This window comes from Leiobunum rupestre, chromosome 6 (genome assembly GCF_980474605.1).
Source record: "Leiobunum rupestre chromosome 6, qqLeiRupe1.1.hap1, whole genome shotgun sequence".
NCBI lineage: Eukaryota > Metazoa > Arthropoda > Arachnida > Opiliones > Sclerosomatidae > Leiobunum > Leiobunum rupestre.
Genome location: NC_143389.1, coordinates 5,065,714 through 5,085,986, shown reverse-complemented (window position 1 = coordinate 5,085,986; position 20,273 = coordinate 5,065,714). Strand labels below are relative to the sequence as shown.

Sequence of the window (20,273 nt, the reverse complement as noted above, 5' to 3'; positions counted from 1 at the left end):
ACCCTGGGAAGAAAAAAAAACGCGGAGTTTTATCATAACGATTTCGTTATAGCAGCTTCTTGTGTAAGAATCCAATGCGTCACCCGCGTGGCAGGCGAGTATTCTACCACTGAACCACCAACGCTTGTTACGCGGTCATATATTTAGTAAAAGGACAAAAATGATTTTTAAACGAGTTCGTAATACCCCGGGAAGAAAAAAAACGCGGCTTTTTATCTTAACGATTTCGTTATAGCAGCTTCTTGTGAAAGAATCCAATGCGTTGGCCGGGAATCGGACCCGGGTCACCCGCGTGGCAGGCGAGTATTCTACCACTGAACCACCAACGCTTGTTACGCGGTCATATATTTAGTAAAAGGACAAAAATGATTTTTAAACGAGTTCGTAATACCCCGGGAAGAAAAAAAACGCGGCTTTTTTCTTAACGATTTCGTTATAGCAGCTTCTTGTGAAAGAATCCAATGCGTTGGCCGGGAATCGGACCCGGGTCACCCGCGTGGCAGGCGAGTATTCTACCACTGAACCACCAACGCTTGTTACACGGTTATATATTTAGTAAAAGGACAAAAATGATTTTTAAACGAGTTCGTAATAACCCGCGAAGAAAAAAAACGCGGCTTTTTATCTTAACGGTTTCGTTATAGCAGCTTCTTGTGTAAGAATCCAATGCATCACCCGCGTGGCCGGCGAGTATTCTACCACTGAACCACCAACGCTTGTTACGCGGTCATATATTTAGTAAAAGGACAAAAATGATTTTTAAACGAGTTCGTAATAACCCGGGAAGAAAAAACGCGGCTTTGTATCTTAACGATTTCGTTATAGCAGCTTCTTGTGTAAGAATCCAATGCGTCACCCGCGTGGCAGGCGAGTATTCTACCACTGAACCACCAACGCTTGTTACGCGGTTATATATTTAGTAAAAGGACAAAAATGATTTTTAAACGAATTCGTAATAACCCGGGAAGAAAATAACGCGGCTTTTTATCTTAACGATTTCGTTATAGCAGCTTCTTGTGAAAGAATCCAATGCGTCACCCGCGTGGCAGGCGAGTATTTTACCACTGAACCACCAACGCTTGATACGCGGTTATATATTTAGTAAAAGGAAAAAAATGATTTTTAAACAAGTTCGTAATACCCCGGGAAGAAAAAAAAACGCGGCTTTTTATCTTAACGATTACTTTATAGCAGCTTCTTGTGAAAGAATCCAATGCGTAACCCGCGTGGCAGGCGAGTATTTTACCATTGAACCACCAACGTTTGTTACGCGGTTATATATTTAGTAAAAGGACAAAAATGATTTTTAAACGAGTTCGTAATAACCCGCGAAGAAAAAAACGCGGCTTTTTATCTTAACGGTTTCGTTATAGCAGCTTCTTGTGTAAGAATCCAATGCGTCACCCGCGTGGCAGGCGAGTATTCTACCACTGAACCACCAACGCTTGTTACGTGGTTATATATTTAGTAAAAGGACAAAAATGATTTTTAAACGAATTCGTAATAACCCGGGAAGAAAAAAACGCGGCTTTTTATCTTAACGATTTCGTTATAGCAGCTTCTTGTGAAAGAATCCAATGCGTTGGCCGGGAATCGGACCCGGGTCACCCGCGTGGCAGGCGAGTATTCTACCACTGAACCACCAACGCTTGTTACGCGGTTATATATTTAGTAAAAGGACAAAAATGATTTTTAAACGAGTTCGTAATAACCCGCGAAGAAAAAAACGCGGCTTTTTATCTTAACGGTTTCGTTATAGCAGCTTCTTGTGTAAGAATCCAATGCGTCACCCGCGTGGCAGGCGAGTATTCTACCACGGAACCACCAACGCTTGTTACGCGGTTATATATTTAGTAAAAGGACCAAAATGATTTTTAAACGAGTTCGTAATAACCCGGTAAGAAAAAAACGCGGCTTTGTATCTTAACGATTTCGTTATAGCAGCTTCTTGTGTAAGAATCCAATGCGTCACCCGCGTGGCAGGCGAGTTATTTACCACTGAACCACCAACGCTTGATACGCGGTTATATATTTAGTAAAAGGACAAAAATGATTTTTAAACGAGTTCGTTATACCCCGGGAAGAAAAAAACGCGGCTTTTTATCTTAACGATTTCGTTATAGCAGCTTCTTGTGAAAGAATCCAATGCGTTGGCCGGGAATCGGACCCGGGTCACCCGCGTGGCAGGCGAGTATTCTACCACTGAACCACCAACGCTTGTTACACGGTTATATATTTAGTAAAAGGACAAAAATAATTTTTAAACGAGTTCGTTATACCCCGGGAAGAAAAAAAAACGCGGCTTTTTATCTTAACGATTTCTTTATCGCAGCTTCTTGTGAAAGAATCCAATGCGTCACCCGCGTGGCAGGCGAGTATTCTACCAGTGAACCACCAACGCTTTTTTCGCGGTTATATATTTAGTAAAAGGACAAAAATGATTTTTTAACGAGTTCGTAATACCCCGGGAAGAAAAAAACGCAGCTTTTTATCTTAACGATTTCGTAATAGCAGCTTCTTGTGTAAGAATCCAATGCGTCACCCGCGTGGCAGGCGAGTATTCTACCAGTGAACCACCAACGCTTTTTTCGCGGTTATATATTTAGTAAAAGGACAAAAATGATTTTTTAACGAGTTCGTAATACCCCGGGAAGAAAAAAACGCAGCTTTTTATCTTAACGATTTCTTTATAGCAGCTTCTTGTGTAAGAATCCAATGCGTCACCCGCGTGGCAGGCGAGTATTCTACCACTTAACCACCAACGCTTGTTACGCGGTTATATATTTAGTAAAAGGACAAAAATGATTTTTAAACGAATTCGTAATAACCCGGGAAGAAAAAAACGCGTCTTTTTATCTTAACGATTTCGTTATAGCAGCTTCTTGTGAAAGAATCCAATGCGTCACCCACGTGGCAGGCGAGTATTTTACCACTGAACCACCAACGCTTGTTTCGCGGTTATATATTTAGTAAAAGGACAAAAATGATTTTTTAACGAGTTCGTAATACCCCGGGAAGAAAAAAAATGCGGTTTTTTATCTTGACGATTTCGTTATAGCAGCTTCTTGTGAAAGAATCCAATGCGTTGGCCGGGAATCGGACCAGGGTCACCCGCGTGGCAGGCGAGTATTCTACCACTGAACCACCAACGCTTGTTACACGGTTATATATTTAGTAAAAGGACAAAAATGATTTTTAAACGAGTTCGTAATAACCCGGGAAGAACAAAACGCGGCTTTGTATCTTAACGATTTCTTTATAGCAGCTTCTTGTGTAAGAATCCAATGCGTCACCCGCGTGGCAGGCGAGTATTCTACCACTTAACCACCAACGCTTGTTACGCGGTTATATATTTAGTAAAAGGACAAAAATGATTTTTAAACGAATTCGTAATAACCCGGGAAGAAAAAAACGCGTCTTTTTATCTTAACGATTTCGTTATAGCAGCTTCTTGTGAAAGAATCCAATGCGTCACCCACGTGGCAGGCGAGTATTTTACCACTGAACCACCAACGCTTGTTTCGCGGTTATATATTTAGTAAAAGGACAAAAATGATTTTTTAACGAGTTCGTAATACCCCGGGAAGAAAAAAAATGCGGTTTTTTATCTTGACGATTTCGTTATAGCAGCTTCTTGTGAAAGAATCCAATGCGTTGGCCGGGAATCGGACCAGGGTCACCCGCGTGGCAGGCGAGTATTCTACCACTGAACCACCAACGCTTGTTACACGGTTATATATTTAGTAAAAGGACAAAAATAATTTTTAAACGAGTTCGTAATACCCCGGGAAGAAAAAAAAACGCGGCTTTTTATCTTAACGATTTCTTTATCGCAGCTTCTTGTGAAAGAATCCAATGCGTCACCCGCGTGGCAGGCGAGTATTCTACCACTGAACCACCAACGCTTTTTTCGCGGTTATATATTTAGTAAAAGGACAAAAATGATTTTTAAACGAGTTCGTAATACCCCGGGAAGAAAAAAACGCGGCTTTTTATCTTAACGATTTCGTAATAGCAGCTTCTTGTGTAAGAATCCAATGCGTCACCCGCGTGGCAGGCGAGTATTCTACCACTGAACCACCAACGCTTGTTACGCGGTTATATATTTAGTAAAAGGACAAAAATTATTTTTAAACGAGTTCGTAATAACCCGGGAAAAACAAAACGCGGCTTTGTATCTTAACGATTTCGTTATAGCAGCTTCTTGTGTAAGAATCCAATGCGCCACCCGCGTGGCAGGCGAGTATTCTACCACTGAACCACCAACGCTTGTTACGCGGTTATATATTTAGTAAAAGAACAAAAATGATTTTTAAACGAATTCGTAATAACCCGGGAAGAAAAAAACGCGGCTTTTTATCTTAACGATTTCGTTATAGCAGCTTCTTGTGAAAGAATCCAATGCGTCACCCGCGTGGCAGGCGAGTATTTTACCACTGAACCACCAACGCTTGATACGCGGTTATATATTTAGTAAAAGGACAAAAATGATTTTTAAACGAGTTCGTTATACCCCGGGAAGAAAAAAACGCGGCTTTTTATCTTAACGATTTCGTTATAGCAGCTTCTTGTGAAAGAATCCAATGCGTTGGCCGGGAATCGGACCCGGGTCACCCGCGTGGCAGGCGAGTATTCTACCACTGAACCACCAACGCTTGTTACGCGGTTATATATTTAGTAAAAGGACAAAAATGATTTTTAAACGTCTTCGTAATACCCCGGAAGAAAAAAACGCGGAGTTTTATCTTAACGATTTCGTTATAGCAGCTTCTTGTGTAAGAATCCAATGCGTCACCCGCGTGGCAGGCGAGTATTCTACCACTGAACCACCAACGCTTGTTACGCGCTTATATATTTAGTAAAAGGACAAAAATGATTTTTAAAGGAATTCGTAATGACCCGGGAAGAAAAAAAAATGCCTCTTTTTATCTAAACAATTTCGTTATAGCAGCTTCTTGTGAAGGAATCCAATGCGGTGGCCGGTAATCGGACCCGGGTCACCCGCGTGGCAGGCGAGTATTCTACCACTGAACCACCAACGCTTGTAACGTGGTTATATATTTAGTAAAAAGACAAAAATGATTTTTAAACGAGTTCGTAATACCCCGGGAAGAAAAAAAAACGCGGGTTTTTATCTTAACGATTTCGTTATAGCAGCTTCTTGTGAAAAAATCCAATGCGTTGGCCGGGAATCGGACCCGGGTCACCCGCGTGGCAGGCGAGTATTCTACCACTGAACCACCAACGCTTGTTACGCGGTTATATATTTAGTAAAAGGACAAAAATGATTTTTAAACGAGTTCGTAATACCCCGGGAAGAAAAAAAACGCGGTTTTTTATCTTAACGATTTCGTTATAGCAGCTTCTTGTGTAAGAATCCAATGCGTCACCCGCGTGGCAGGCGAGTATTCTACCACTGAACCACCAACGCTTGTTACGCGCTTATATATTTAGTAAAAGGACAAAAATGATTTTTAAACGAATTCGTAATAACCCGGGAAGAAAAAAACGCGGCTTTTTATCTTAACGATTTCGTTATAGCAGCTTCTTGTGTAAGAATCCAATGCGTCACCAGCGTGACAGGCGAGTATTCTACCACTGAACCACCAACGCTTGTTACGTGGTTATATATTTAGTAAAAGGACAAAAATGATTTTTAAACGAGTTCGTAATAACCCGGGAAGAACAAAACGCGGCTTTTTATCTTAATGATTTCGTTATAGCAGCTTCTTGTGAAAGAATCCAATGCGTCACCCGCGTGGCAGGCGAGTATTTTACCACTGAACCACCAACGCTAGTTACGCGGTTATATATTTAGTAAAAGGATAAAAATGATTTTTTAACGAGTTCGTTATACCCCGGGAAGAAAAAAGAACGCGGTTTTTTATCTTGACGATTTCGTTATAGCAGCTTCTGGTGAAAGAATCAAATGCGTTGGCCGGGAATCGAACCCGGGTCACAGCAGGCGAGTATTCTACCACTGAACCACCAACGCTTGTTACGTGGTTATATATTTAGTAAAAGGACAAAAATGATTTTTAAACAAGTTCGTTATACCCCGGGAAGAAAAAAAACGCGGCTTTTTACCTTAACGATTTCTTTATAGCAGCATCTTGTGACAGAATCCAATGCGTAACCCGCGTGGCAGGCGAGTATTCTACCACTGAACCACCAACGCTTGTTATGCGCTTATATATTTAGTAAAAGGACAAAAATGATTTTTAAACGAATTCGTAATAACCCGGGAACAAAAAAACGCGGCTTTTTATCTTAACGATTTCGTTATAGCAGCTTCTTGTGTAAGAATCCAATGCGTCACCAGCGTGACAGGCGAGTATTCTACCACTGAACCACCAACGCTTGTTACGTGGTTATATATTTAGTAAAAGGACAAAAATGATTTTTAAACGAGTTCGTAATAACCCGGGAAGAACAAAACGCGGCTTTTTATCTTAATGATTTCGTTATAGCAGCTTCTTGTGAAAGAATCCAATGCGTCACCCGCGTGGCAGGCGAGTATTTTACCACTGAACCACCAACGCTAGTTACGCGGTTATATATTTAGTAAAAGGATAAAAATGATTTTTTAACGAGTTCGTTATACCCCGGGAAGAAAAAAAAACGCGGTTTTTTATCTTGACGATTTCGTTATAGCAGCTTCTGGTGAAAGAATCAAATGCGTTGGCCGGGAATTGAACCCGGGTCACAGCAGGCGAGTATTCTACCACTGAACCACCAACGCTTGTTACGTGGTTATATATTTAGTAAAAGGACAAAAATGATTTTTAAACAAGTTCGTTATACCCCGGGAAGAAAAAAAACGCGGCTTTTTACCTTAACGATTTCTTTATAGCAGCTTCTTGTGAAAGAATCCAATGCGTAACCCGCGTGGCAGGCGAGTATTCTACCACTGAACCACCAACGCTTGTTACGCGGTTATATATTTAGTAAAAGGACAAAAATGATTTTTAAACGAGTTCGTAATAACCCGCGAAGAAAAAAACGCGGCTTTTTATCTTAACGATTTCGTTATAGCAGCTTCTTGTGAAAGAATCCAATGCGTTGGCCGGGAATCGGACCCAGGTCACCCGCGTGGCAGGCGAGTATTCTACCACTGAACCGCCAACGCTTGTTACGCGGTTATATATTTAGTAAAAGGACAAAAATGATTTTTAAACGAGTTCGTAATACCCCGGGAAGAAAAAAAACGCGGCTTTTTATCTTAACGATTTCTTTATAGCAGCTTCTTGTGAAAGAATCCAATGCGTCACCCGCGTGGCAGGCGAGTATTCTACCACTGAACCACCAACGCTTGTTACGCGGTTATATATTTAGTAAAAGGACAAAAATTATTTTTAAACGACTTCGTAATACCCCGGGAAGATAAAAACGCGGCTTTTTATCTTAACGATTTCGTTATAGCAGCTTCTTGTGAAAGAATCCAATGCGTCACTCGCGTGGCAGGCGAGTATTTTACCACTGAACCACCAACGCTTGTTACGCGGTTATATATTTAGTAAAAGGACAAAAATGATTTTTAAACGAGTTCGTAATACCCCGGGAAGAAAAAAAACGCGGCTTTTTATCTTAACGATTGCGTTATAGCAGCTTCTTGTGAAAGAATCCAATGCGTTGGCCGGGAATCGGACCCGGGTCACCCGCGTGGCAGGCGAGTATTCTACCACTGAACCACCAACGCTTGTTACGCGGTTATATATTAAGTAAAAGGACAAAAATGATTTTTAAACGAATTCGTAATAACCCGGGAAGAAAAAAACGCGGCTTTTTATCTTAACGATTTCGTTATAGCAGCTTCTTGTGAAAGAATCCAATGCGTCACTCGCGTGGTAGGCGAGTATTTTACCACTGAACCACCAACGCTTGTTACGCGGTTATATATTTAGTAAAAGGACAAAAATGATTTTTAAACGAGTTCGTAATACCCCGGGAAGAAAAAAAACGCGGCTTTTTATCTTAACGATTGCGTTATAGCAGCTTCTTGCGAAATAATCCAATGCGTTGGCCGGGAATCGAACCCGGGTCACCTGCGTGGCAGGCGAGTATTCTACCACTGAACCACCAACGCTTGTTACACGGTTATATATTTAGTAAAAGGACAAAAATAATTTTTAAACGAGTTCGTAATACCCCGGGAAGAAAAAAAAACGCGGCTTTTTATCTTAACGATTTCTTTATCGCAGCTTCTTGTGAAAGAATCCAATGCGTCACCCGCGTGGCAGGCGAGTATTCTACCACTGAACCACCAACGCTTGTTACGCGGTTATATATTTAGTAAAAGGACAAAAATTATTTTTAAACGACTTCGTAATACCCCGGGAAGAAAAAAACGCGGAGTTTTATCTTTACGATATCGTTATAGCAGCTTCTTGTGCAAGAATCCAATGCGTCACCCGCGTGGCAGGCGAGTATTCTACCACTGAACCACCAACGCTTGTTACGCGGTTATATATTAAGTAAAAGGACAAAAATGATTTTTAAACGAATTCGTAATAACCCGGGAAGAAAAAAACGCGGCTTTTTATCTTAACGATTTCGTTATAGCAGCTTCTTGTGAAAGAATCCAATGCGTCACTCGCGTGGTAGGCGAGTATTTTACCACTGAACCACCAACGCTTGTTACGCGGTTATATATTTAGTAAAAGGACAAAAATGATTTTTAAACGAGTTCGTAATACCCCGGGAAGAAAAAAAACGCGGCTTTTTATCTTAACGATTGCGTTATAGCAGCTTCTTGTGAAATAATCCAATACGTTGGCCGGGAATCGAACCCGGGTCACCTGCGTGGCAGGCGAGTATTCTACCACTGAACCACCAACGCTTGTAACGCGGTTATATATTAAGTAAAAGGACAAAAATGATTTTTAAACGACTTCGTAATAGCCCCGGGAAGAAAAAAACGCGGAGTTTTATCTTTACGATTTCGTTATAGCAGCTTCTTGTGTAAGAATCCAATGCGTAACCCGAGTGGCAGGCGAGTATTTTACCACTGAACCACCAACGCTTGTTACGCGGTTATATATTTAGTAAAAGGACAAAAATGATTTTTAAACGAGTTCGTAATACCCCGGGAAAAAAAAAAACGCGGCTTTTTATCTTAACGATTTCGTTATAGCAGCTTCTTGTGAAAGAACCCAATGCGTTGGCCGGCAATCGAACCCGGGTTACCCGCGTGGCATGCGAGTATTCTACCACTGAACCACCCACGCTTGTTACACCGGTTATATATTTAGTAAAAGGACAAAAATGATTTTTAAACGAGTTCGTAATACCCCGGGAAGAAAAAAAACGCGGCTTTTTATCTTAACGATTGCGTTATAGCAGCTTCTTGTGAAAGAATCCAATGCGTTGGCCGGGAATCGGACCCGGGTCACCCGCGTGGCAGGCGAGTATTCTACCACTGAACCACCAACGCTTGTTACGCGGTTATATATTAAGTAAAAGGACAAAAATGATTTTTAAACAAGTTCGTTATACCCCGGGAAGAAAAAAAACGCGGCTTTTTACCTTAACGATTTCTTTATAGCAGCTTCTTGTGAAAGAATCCAATGCGTAACCCGCGTGGCAGGCGAGTATTCTACCACTGAACCACCAACGCTTGTTACGCGGTTATATATTTAGTAAAAGGACAAAAATGATTTTTAAACGAGTTCGTAATAACCCGCGAAGAAAAAAACGCGGCTTTTTATCTTAACGATTTCGTTATAGCAGCTTCTTGTGAAAGAATCCAATGCGTTGGCCGGGAATCGGACCCAGGTCACCCGCGTGGCAGGCGAGTATTCTACCACTGAACCGCCAACGCTTGTTACGCGGTTATATATTTAGTAAAAGGACAAAAATGATTTTTAAACGAGTTCGTAATACCCCGGGAAGAAAAAAAACGCGGCTTTTTATCTTAACGATTTCTTTATAGCAGCTTCTTGTGAAAGAATCCAATGCGTCACCCGCGTGGCAGGCGAGTATTCTACCACTGAACCACCAACGCTTGTTACGCGGTTATATATTTAGTAAAAGGACAAAAATTATTTTTAAACGACTTCGTAATACCCCGGGAAGATAAAAACGCGGCTTTTTATCTTAACGATTTCGTTATAGCAGCTTCTTGTGAAAGAATCCAATGCGTCACTCGCGTGGCAGGCGAGTATTTTACCACTGAACCACCAACGCTTGTTACGCGGTTATATATTTAGTAAAAGGACAAAAATGATTTTTAAACGAGTTCGTAATACCCCGGGAAGAAAAAAAACGCGGCTTTTTATCTTAACGATTGCGTTATAGCAGCTTCTTGTGAAAGAATCCAATGCGTTGGCCGGGAATCGGACCCGGGTCACCCGCGTGGCAGGCGAGTATTCTACCACTGAACCACCAACGCTTGTTACGCGGTTATATATTAAGTAAAAGGACAAAAATGATTTTTAAACGAATTCGTAATAACCCGGGAAGAAAAAAACGCGGCTTTTTATCTTAACGATTTCGTTATAGCAGCTTCTTGTGAAAGAATCCAATGCGTCACTCGCGTGGTAGGCGAGTATTTTACCACTGAACCACCAACGCTTGTTACGCGGTTATATATTTAGTAAAAGGACAAAAATGATTTTTAAACGAGTTCGTAATACCCCGGGAAGAAAAAAAACGCGGCTTTTTATCTTAACGATTGCGTTATAGCAGCTTCTTGCGAAATAATCCAATGCGTTGGCCGGGAATCGAACCCGGGTCACCTGCGTGGCAGGCGAGTATTCTACCACTGAACCACCAACGCTTGTTACACGGTTATATATTTAGTAAAAGGACAAAAATAATTTTTAAACGAGTTCGTAATACCCCGGGAAGAAAAAAAAACGCGGCTTTTTATCTTAACGATTTCTTTATCGCAGCTTCTTGTGAAAGAATCCAATGCGTCACCCGCGTGGCAGGCGAGTATTCTACCACTGAACCACCAACGCTTGTTACGCGGTTATATATTTAGTAAAAGGACAAAAATTATTTTTAAACGACTTCGTAATACCCCGGGAAGAAAAAAACGCGGAGTTTTATCTTTACGATATCGTTATAGCAGCTTCTTGTGCAAGAATCCAATGCGTCACCCGCGTGGCAGGCGAGTATTCTACCACTGAACCACCAACGCTTGTTACGCGGTTATATATTAAGTAAAAGGACAAAAATGATTTTTAAACGAATTCGTAATAACCCGGGAAGAAAAAAACGCGGCTTTTTATCTTAACGATTTCGTTATAGCAGCTTCTTGTGAAAGAATCCAATGCGTCACTCGCGTGGTAGGCGAGTATTTTACCACTGAACCACCAACGCTTGTTACGCGGTTATATATTTAGTAAAAGGACAAAAATGATTTTTAAACGAGTTCGTAATACCCCGGGAAGAAAAAAAACGCGGCTTTTTATCTTAACGATTGCGTTATAGCAGCTTCTTGTGAAATAATCCAATACGTTGGCCGGGAATCGAACCCGGGTCACCTGCGTGGCAGGCGAGTATTCTACCACTGAACCACCAACGCTTGTAACGCGGTTATATATTAAGTAAAAGGACAAAAATGATTTTTAAACGACTTCGTAATAGCCCCGGGAAGAAAAAAACGCGGAGTTTTATCTTTACGATTTCGTTATAGCAGCTTCTTGTGTAAGAATCCAATGCGTAACCCGAGTGGCAGGCGAGTATTTTACCACTGAACCACCAACGCTTGTTACGCGGTTATATATTTAGTAAAAGGACAAAAATGATTTTTAAACGAGTTCGTAATACCCCGGGAAAAAAAAAAACGCGGCTTTTTATCTTAACGATTTCGTTATAGCAGCTTCTTGTGAAAGAACCCAATGCGTTGGCCGGCAATCGAACCCGGGTTACCCGCGTGGCATGCGAGTATTCTACCACTGAACCACCCACGCTTGTTACACCGGTTATATATTTAGTAAAAGGACAAAAATGATTTTTAAACGAGTTCGTAATACCCCGGGAAGAAAAAAAACGCGGCTTTTTATCTTAACGATTGCGTTATAGCAGCTTCTTGTGAAAGAATCCAATGCGTTGGCCGGGAATCGGACCCGGGTCACCCGCGTGGCAGGCGAGTATTCTACCACTGAACCACCAACGCTTGTTACGCGGTTATATATTAAGTAAAAGGACAAAAATGATTTTTAAACGAATTCGTAATAACCCGGGAAGAAAAAAACGCGGCTTTTTATCTTAACGATTTCGTTATAGCAGCTTCTTGTGAAAGAATCCAATGCGTCACTCGCGTGGTAGGCGAGTATTCTACCACTGAACCACCCACGCTTGTTACACCGGTAATATATTTAGTAAAAGGACAAAAATGATTTTTAAACGAGTTCGTAATACCCCGGGAAGAAAAAAAAACGCGGCTTTTTATCTTAACGATTGCGTTATAGCAGCTTCTTGTGATAGAATCCAATGCGTTGGCCGGGAATCGGACCCGGGTCACCCGCGTGGCAGGCGAGTATTCTACCACTGAACCACCAACGCTTGTTACGCGGTTATATATTTAGTAAAAGGACAAAAATGATTTTTAAACGAGTTCGTAATACCCCGGGAAGAAAAAAAACGCGGTTTTTTATCTTAACGATTTCGTTATAGCAGCTTCTTGTGTAAGAATCCAATGCGTCACCCGCGTGGCAGGCGAGTATTCTACCACTGAACCACCAACGCTTGTAACGCGCTTATATATTTAGTAAAAGGACAAAAATGATTTTTAAACGAATTCGTAATAACCCGGGAAGAAAAAAACGCGGCTTTTTATCTTAACGATTTCGTTATAGCAGCTTCTTGTGTAAGAATCCAATGCGTCACCAGCGTGACAGGCGAGTATTCTACCACTGAACCACCAACGCTTGTTACGTGGTTATATATTTAGTAAAAGGACAAAAATGATTTTTAAACGAGTTCGTAATAACCCGGGAAGAACAAAACGCGGCTTTTTATCTTAATGATTTCGTTATAGCAGCTTCTTGTGAAAGAATCCAATGCGTCACCCGCGTGGCAGGCGAGTATTTTACCACTGAACCACCAACGCTAGTTACGCGGTTATATATTTAGTAAAAGGATAAAAATGATTTTTTAACGAGTTCGTTATACCCCGGGAAGAAAAAAAAACGCGGTTTTTTATCTTGACGATTTCGTTATAGCAGCTTCTGGTGAAAGAATCAAATGCGTTGGCCGGGAATCGAACCCGGGTCACAGCAGGCGAGTATTCTACCACTGAACCACCAACGCTTGTTACGTGGTTATATATTTAGTAAAAGGACAAAAATGATTTTTAAACAAGTTCGTTATACCCCGGGAAGAAAAAAAACGCGGCTTTTTACCTTAACGATTCCTTTATAGCAGCATCTTGTGAAAGAATCCAATGCGTTGGCCGGGAATCGGACCCGGGTCACCCGCGTGGCAGGCGAGTATTCTACCACTGAACCACCAACGCTTGTTACGCGGTTATATATTTAGTAAAAGGACAAAAATGATTTTTAAACGAGTTCGTAATACCCCGGGAAGAAAAAAAACGCGGTTTTTTATCTTAACGATTTCGTTATAGCAGCTTCTTGTGTAAGAATCCAATGCGTCACCCGCGTGGCAGGCGAGTATTCTACCACTGAACCACCAACGCTTGTAACGCGCTTATATATTTAGTAAAAGGACAAAAATGATTTTTAAACGAATTCGTAATAACCCGGGAAGAAAAAAACGCGGCTTTTTATCTTAACGATTTCGTTATAGCAGCTTCTTGTGTAAGAATCCAATGCGTCACCAGCGTGACAGGCGAGTATTCTACCACTGAACCACCAACGCTTGTTACGTGGTTATATATTTAGTAAAAGGACAAAAATGATTTTTAAACGAGTTCGTAATAACCCGGGAAGAACAAAACGCGGCTTTTTATCTTAATGATTTCGTTATAGCAGCTTCTTGTGAAAGAATCCAATGCGTCACCCGCGTGGCAGGCGAGTATTTTACCACTGAACCACCAACGCTAGTTACGCGGTTATATATTTAGTAAAAGGATAAAAATGATTTTTTAACGAGTTCGTTATACCCCGGGAAGAAAAAAAAACGCGGTTTTTTATCTTGACGATTTCGTTATAGCAGCTTCTGGTGAAAGAATCAAATGCGTTGGCCGGGAATCGAACCCGGGTCACAGCAGGCGAGTATTCTACCACTGAACCACCAACGCTTGTTACGTGGTTATATATTTAGTAAAAGGACAAAAATGATTTTTAAACAAGTTCGTTATACCCCGGGAAGAAAAAAAACGCGGCTTTTTACCTTAACGATTTCTTTATAGCAGCATCTTGTGAAAGAATCCAATGCGTAACCCGCGTGGCAGGCGAGTATTCTACCACTGAACCACCAACGCTTGTTACGCGCTTATATATTTAGTAAAAGGACAAAAATGATTTTTAACCGAATTCGTAATAACCCGGGAACAAAAAAACGCGGCTTTTTATCTTAACGATTTCGTTATAGCAGCTTCTTGTGTAAGAATCCAATGCGTCACCAGCGTGACAGGCGAGTATTCTACCACTGAACCACCAACGCTTGTTACGTGGTTATATATTTAGTAAAAGGACAAAAATGATTTTTAAACGAGTTCGTAATAACCCGGGAAGAACAAAACGCGGCTTTTTATCTTAATGATTTCGTTATAGCAGCTTCTTGTGAAAGAATCCAATGCGTCACCCGCGTGGCAGGCGAGTATTTTACCACTGAACCACCAACGCTAGTTACGCGGTTATATATTTAGTAAAAGGATAAAAATGATTTTTTAACGAGTTCGTTATACCCCGGGAAGAAAAAAAAACGCGGTTTTTTATCTTGACGATTTCGTTATAGCAGCTTCTGGTGAAAGAATCAAATGCGTTGGCCGGGAATCGAACCCGGGTCACAGCAGGCGAGTATTCTACCACTGAACCACCAACGCTTGTTACGTGGTTATATATTTAGTAAAAGGACAAAAATGATTTTTAAACAAGTTCGTTATACCCCGGGAAGAAAAAAAACGCGGCTTTTTACCTTAACGATTTCTTTATAGCAGCTTCTTGTGAAAGAATCCAATGCGTAACCCGCGTGGCAGGCGAGTATTCTACCACTGAACCACCAACGCTTGTTACGCGGTTATATATTTAGTAAAAGGACAAAAATGATTTTTAAACGAGTTCGTAATAACCCGCGAAGAAAAAAACGCGGCTTTTTATCTTAACGATTTCGTTATAGCAGCTTCTTGTGAAAGAATCCAATGCGTTGGCCGGGAATCGGACCCAGGTCACCCGCGTGGCAGGCGAGTATTCTACCACTGATCCGCCAACGCTTGTTACGCGGTTATATATTTAGTAAAAGGACAAAAATGATTTTTAAACGAGTTCGTAATACCCCGGGAAGAAAAAAAAACGCGGCTTTTTATCTTAACGATTTCTTTATAGCAGCTTCTTGTGAAAGAATCCAATGCGTCACTCGCGTGGCAGGCGAGTATTTTACCACTGAACCACCAACGCTTGTTACGCGGTTATATATTTAGTAAAAGGACAAAAATGATTTTTAAACGAGTTCGTAATACCCCGGGAAGAAAAAAAACGCGGCTTTTTATCTTAACGATTGCGTTATAGCAGCTTCTTGTGAAAGAATCCAATGCGTTGGCCGGGAATCGGACCCGGGTCACCCGCGTGGCAGGCGAGTATTCTACCACTGAACCACCAACGCTTGTTACGCTGTTATATATTAAGTAAAAGGACAAAAATGATTTTTAAACGAATTCGTAATAACCCGGGAAGAAAAAAACGCGGCTTTTTATCTTAACGATTTCGTTATAGCAGCTTCTTGTGAAAGAATCCAATGCGTCACTCGCGTGGTAGGCGAGTATTTTACCACTGAACCACCAACGCTTGTTACGCGGTTATATATTTAGTAAAAGGACAAAAATGATTTTTAAACGAGTTCGTAATACCCCGGGAAGAAAAAAAACGCGGCTTTTTATCTTAACGATTGCGTTATAGCAGCTTCTTGTGAAAGAATCCAATGCGTTGGCCGGGAATCGAACCCGGGTCACCTGCGTGGCAGGCGAGTATTCTACCACTGAACCACCAACGCTTGTTACACGGTTATATATTTAGTAAAAGGACAAAAATAATTTTTAAACGAGTTCGTTATACCCCGGGAAGAAAAAAAACGCGGCTTTTTATCTTAACGATTTCTTTATCGCAGCTTCTTGTGAAATAATCCAATGCGTCACCCGCATGGCAGGCGAGTATTCTACCACTGAACCACCAACGCTTGTTACGCGGTTATATATTTAGTAAAAGGACAAAAATTATTTTTAAACGACTTCGTAATACCCCGGGAAGAAAAAAACGCGGAGTTTTATCTTTACGATATCGTTATAGCAGCTTCTTGTGTAAGAATCCAATGCGTCACCCGCGTGGCAGGCGAGTATTCTACCACTGAACCACCAACGCTTGTAACGCGGTTATATATTAAGTAAAAGGACAAAAATGATTTTTAAACGACTTCGTAATAGCCCCGGGAAGAAAAAAACGCTGAGTTTTATCTTTACGATTTCGTTATAGCAGCTTCTTGTGTAAGAATCCAATGCGTAACCCGAGTGGCAGGCGAGTATTTTACCACTGAACCACCAACGCTTGTTACGCGGTTATATATTTAGTAAAAGGACAAAAATGATTTTTAAACGAGTTCGTAATACCCCGGAAAAAAAAAACGCGGCTTTTTATCTTAACGATTTCGTTATGGCAGCTTCTTGTGAAAGAATCCAATGCGTTGGCCGGCAATCGAACCCGGGTTACCCGCGTGGCATGCGAGTATTCTACCACTGAACCACCCACGCTTGTTACACCGGTTATATATTTAGTAAAAGGACAAAAATAATTTTTAAAAGAGTTCGTAATACCCCGGGAAAAAAACGCGGCTTTTTATATTAACGATTTCTTTATCGCAGCTTCTTGTGAAAGAATCCAATGCGTTGGCCGGGAATCGAACCCGGGTCACCTGCGTGGCAGGCGAGTATTCTACCACTGAACCACCAACGCTTGTTACACGGTTATATATTTAGTAAAAGGACAAAAATAATTTTTAAACGAGTTCGTAATACCCCGGGAAGAAAAAAAAACGCGGCTTTTTATCTTAACGATTTCTTTATCGCAGCTTCTTGTGAAAGAATCCAATGCGTCACCCGCATAGCAGGCGAGTATTCTACCACTGAACCACCAACGCTTGTTACGCGGTTATATATTTAGTAAAAGGACAAAAATTATTTTTAAACGACTTCGTAATACCCCGGGAAGAAAAAAACGCGGAGTTTTATCTTTACGATATCGTTATAGCAGCTTCTTGTGTAAGAATCCAATGCGTCACCCGCGTGGCAGGCGATTATTCTACCACTGAACCACCAACGCTTGTAACGCGGTTATATATTAAGTAAAAGGACAAAAATGATTTTTAAACGACTTCGTAATAGCCCCGGGAAGAAAAAAACGCGGAGTTTTATCTTTACGATTTCGTTATAGCAGCTTCTTGTGTAAGAATCCAATGCGTAACCCGAGTGGCAGGCGAGTATTTTACCACTGAACCACCAACGCTTGTTACGCGGTTATATATTTAGTAAAAGGACAAAAATGATTTTTAAACGAGTTCGTAATACCCCGGGAAAAAAAAAACGCGGCTTTTTATCTTAACGATTTCGTTATAGCAGCTTCTTGTGAAAGAATCCAATGCGTTGGCCGGCAATCGAACCCGGGTTACCCGCGTGGCATGCGAGTATTCTACCACTGAACCACCCACGCTTGTTACACCGGTTATATATTTAGTAAAAGGACAAAAATAATTTTTAAAAGAGTTCGTAATACCCCGGGAAAAAAACGCGGCTTTTTATATTAACGATTTCTTTATCGCAGCTTCTTGTGAAAGAATCCAATGCGTCACCCGCGTGGCAGGCGAGTATTCTACCACTGAACCACCAACGTTTGTTACGCGGTTATATATTTAGTAAAAGGACAAAAATGATTTTTAAACGAGTTCGTAATACCCCGGGAAGAAAAAAACGCGGAGTTTCATCTTAACGATTTCGTTATAGCAGCTTCTTGTGTAAGAATCCAATGCGTCACCCGCGTGGCAGGCGAGTATTCTACCACTGAACCACCAACGCCTGTTACGCGGTTATAAATTTAATAAAAGGACAAAAATGATTTTTAAACGAGTACGTAATACCCTGGGAAGAAAAAAAAACGCGGAGTTTTATCATAACGATTTCGTTAAAGCAGCTTCTTGTGTAAGAATCCAATGCGTCACCCGCGTGGCAGGCGAGTATACTACCACTGAACCACCAACGCTTGTTACGCGGTTATATATTTAGTAAAAGGACAAAAATGATTTTTTAACGAGTTCGTAATACCCCGGGAAGAAATAAAACGCGGTTTGTTATCTTGACGATTTCGTTATAGCAGCTTCTTGCGAAAAAATCCAATGCGTTGGCCGGGAATCGAACCCGGGTCACCCGCGTGGCAGGCGAGTATTCTACCACTGAACCACCAACGCTTGTTACGCGGTTATATTTTTAGAAAAAGGACAAAAATGATTTTTAAACCAATTCGTAATAACCCGGGAAGAAAAAAACGCGGCTTTTTATCTTAACGATTTCGTTATAGCAGCTTCTTGTGAAAGAATCCAATGCGTCACCCGCGTGGCAGGCGAGTATTTTACCACTGAACCACCAACGCTTGATACGCGGTTATATATTTAGTAAAAGGACAAAAATGATTTTAAAACGAATTCGTAATACCCTAGGAAGAAAAAAAACGCGCCTTTTTATCTTAACGATTTCGTTATAGCAGCTTCTTGTGAAAGAATCCAATGCGTTGGCCGGGAATCGGACCCGGGTCATCCGCGTGGCAGGCAAGTATTCTACCACTGAACCACCAACGCTTGTTACGCGGTCATATATTTAGTAAAAGGACAAAAATAATTTTTAAACGAGTTCGTAATACCCTGGGAAAAAAAACCGCGGCTTTTTATCTTAACGATTTCTTTATCGCAGCTTCTTGTGAAAGAATCCAATGCGTCACCCGCGTGGCAGGCGAGTATTCTACCACGGAACCACCAACGCTTGTTACGCGGTTATATATTTAGTAAAAGGACAAACATGATTTTTAAACAAGTTCGTAATACCCCGGGAAGAAAAAAAAAACGCGGCTTTTTATCTTAACGATTTTTATAGCAGCTTCTTGTGAAAGAATCCAATGCGTAACCCGCGTGGCAGGCGAGTATTCTACCACTGAACCACCAACGCTTGTTACGCGGTTATATATTTAGTAAAAGGACAAAAATGATTTTTAAACGAGTTCGTAATAACCCGCGAAGAAAAAAACGCGGCTTTTTATCTTAACGGTTTCGTTATAGCAGCTTCTTGTGCAAGAATCCAATGCGTCACCCGCGTGGCAGGCGAGTATTTTAACACTGAACCACCAACGCTTGTTACGCGGTTATATATTTAGTAAAATGGCAAAAATGATTTTTAAACGAGTTCGTAATACTGCGGGAAGAAAAAAAAACGCGGCTTTTTACCTTAACGATTTCTTTATCGCAGCTTCTTGTGAAAGAATCCAATGCGTCACCCGCGTGGCAGGCGAGTATTCTACCACTGAACCACCAACGCTTGTTACGCGGTTATATATTTAGTAAAAATACAAAAATTATTTTTAAACGACTTCGTAATACCCCGGGAAGAAAAAAAAACGCGGCTTTTTATCTTAACGATTTCTTTATAGCAGCTTCTTGTGAAAGAATCCAATGCGTCACCCGCGTGACAGGCGAGTATTCTACCACGGAACCACAAACGCTTGTTACGCGGTTATATATTTAGTAAAAGGACAAAAATGATTTTTAAACAAGTTCGTAATACCCCGGGAAGAAAAAAAAAGCGGCTTTTTATCTTAACGGTTTCGTTATAGCAGCTTCTTGTGTAAGAATCCAATGCGTCACCCGCGTGGCAGGCGAGTATTCTACCACTGAACCACCAACGCTTGTTACGCGGTTATATATTTAGTAAAAGGACAAAAATGATTTTTAAACAAGTTCGTAATACCCCGGGAAGAAAAAAACGCGGAGTTTTATCTTTACGATTTCATTATAGCAGCTTCTTGTGTAAGAATCCAATGCGTCACCCGCGTGGCAGGCGAGTATTTTACCACTGAACCACCAACGCTTGTTACGCGGTTATATATTTAGTAAAA

At 41.1% G+C, this 20,273-nt stretch overlaps 20 non-coding genes across 20 annotated transcripts; all 20 read right to left on the bottom strand.

Annotated features, from left to right (window-relative positions):
• Nucleotides 1-258: 258 nt before the first annotated feature.
• On the bottom strand, nucleotides 259-329 carry TRNAG-GCC (transfer RNA glycine (anticodon GCC)). The gene has a single exon. It is a non-coding gene; the product is annotated as a tRNA-Gly (tRNA).
• Nucleotides 330-462: 133 nt separating this feature from the next.
• TRNAG-GCC (transfer RNA glycine (anticodon GCC)) lies at nucleotides 463-533 on the bottom strand. The gene has a single exon. It is a non-coding gene; the product is annotated as a tRNA-Gly (tRNA).
• A 1,045-nt stretch (nucleotides 534-1,578) lies between these two features.
• Nucleotides 1,579-1,649, bottom strand: TRNAG-GCC (transfer RNA glycine (anticodon GCC)). Its single transcript has one exon. It is a non-coding gene; the product is annotated as a tRNA-Gly (tRNA).
• A 497-nt stretch (nucleotides 1,650-2,146) lies between these two features.
• Nucleotides 2,147-2,217, bottom strand: TRNAG-GCC (transfer RNA glycine (anticodon GCC)). The gene has a single exon. It is a non-coding gene; the product is annotated as a tRNA-Gly (tRNA).
• Nucleotides 2,218-4,584: 2,367 nt separating this feature from the next.
• TRNAG-GCC (transfer RNA glycine (anticodon GCC)) lies at nucleotides 4,585-4,655 on the bottom strand. Its single transcript has one exon. It is a non-coding gene; the product is annotated as a tRNA-Gly (tRNA).
• A 522-nt stretch (nucleotides 4,656-5,177) lies between these two features.
• On the bottom strand, nucleotides 5,178-5,248 carry TRNAG-GCC (transfer RNA glycine (anticodon GCC)). Its single transcript has one exon. It is a non-coding gene; the product is annotated as a tRNA-Gly (tRNA).
• A 2,380-nt stretch (nucleotides 5,249-7,628) lies between these two features.
• TRNAG-GCC (transfer RNA glycine (anticodon GCC)) lies at nucleotides 7,629-7,699 on the bottom strand. The gene has a single exon. It is a non-coding gene; the product is annotated as a tRNA-Gly (tRNA).
• Nucleotides 7,700-8,015: 316 nt separating this feature from the next.
• Nucleotides 8,016-8,086, bottom strand: TRNAG-GCC (transfer RNA glycine (anticodon GCC)). Its single transcript has one exon. It is a non-coding gene; the product is annotated as a tRNA-Gly (tRNA).
• A 682-nt stretch (nucleotides 8,087-8,768) lies between these two features.
• TRNAG-GCC (transfer RNA glycine (anticodon GCC)) lies at nucleotides 8,769-8,839 on the bottom strand. The gene has a single exon. It is a non-coding gene; the product is annotated as a tRNA-Gly (tRNA).
• A 523-nt stretch (nucleotides 8,840-9,362) lies between these two features.
• Nucleotides 9,363-9,433, bottom strand: TRNAG-GCC (transfer RNA glycine (anticodon GCC)). The gene has a single exon. It is a non-coding gene; the product is annotated as a tRNA-Gly (tRNA).
• Nucleotides 9,434-10,319: 886 nt separating this feature from the next.
• On the bottom strand, nucleotides 10,320-10,390 carry TRNAG-GCC (transfer RNA glycine (anticodon GCC)). Its single transcript has one exon. It is a non-coding gene; the product is annotated as a tRNA-Gly (tRNA).
• Nucleotides 10,391-10,706: 316 nt separating this feature from the next.
• Nucleotides 10,707-10,777, bottom strand: TRNAG-GCC (transfer RNA glycine (anticodon GCC)). The gene has a single exon. It is a non-coding gene; the product is annotated as a tRNA-Gly (tRNA).
• A 682-nt stretch (nucleotides 10,778-11,459) lies between these two features.
• TRNAG-GCC (transfer RNA glycine (anticodon GCC)) lies at nucleotides 11,460-11,530 on the bottom strand. Its single transcript has one exon. It is a non-coding gene; the product is annotated as a tRNA-Gly (tRNA).
• Nucleotides 11,531-12,053: 523 nt separating this feature from the next.
• Nucleotides 12,054-12,124, bottom strand: TRNAG-GCC (transfer RNA glycine (anticodon GCC)). Its single transcript has one exon. It is a non-coding gene; the product is annotated as a tRNA-Gly (tRNA).
• Nucleotides 12,125-12,442: 318 nt separating this feature from the next.
• Nucleotides 12,443-12,513, bottom strand: TRNAG-GCC (transfer RNA glycine (anticodon GCC)). The gene has a single exon. It is a non-coding gene; the product is annotated as a tRNA-Gly (tRNA).
• Nucleotides 12,514-13,394: 881 nt separating this feature from the next.
• On the bottom strand, nucleotides 13,395-13,465 carry TRNAG-GCC (transfer RNA glycine (anticodon GCC)). The gene has a single exon. It is a non-coding gene; the product is annotated as a tRNA-Gly (tRNA).
• A 2,199-nt stretch (nucleotides 13,466-15,664) lies between these two features.
• On the bottom strand, nucleotides 15,665-15,735 carry TRNAG-GCC (transfer RNA glycine (anticodon GCC)). Its single transcript has one exon. It is a non-coding gene; the product is annotated as a tRNA-Gly (tRNA).
• A 316-nt stretch (nucleotides 15,736-16,051) lies between these two features.
• TRNAG-GCC (transfer RNA glycine (anticodon GCC)) lies at nucleotides 16,052-16,122 on the bottom strand. Its single transcript has one exon. It is a non-coding gene; the product is annotated as a tRNA-Gly (tRNA).
• Nucleotides 16,123-17,004: 882 nt separating this feature from the next.
• TRNAG-GCC (transfer RNA glycine (anticodon GCC)) lies at nucleotides 17,005-17,075 on the bottom strand. The gene has a single exon. It is a non-coding gene; the product is annotated as a tRNA-Gly (tRNA).
• Nucleotides 17,076-18,508: 1,433 nt separating this feature from the next.
• Nucleotides 18,509-18,579, bottom strand: TRNAG-GCC (transfer RNA glycine (anticodon GCC)). Its single transcript has one exon. It is a non-coding gene; the product is annotated as a tRNA-Gly (tRNA).
• Nucleotides 18,580-20,273: the final 1,694 nt, after the last annotated feature.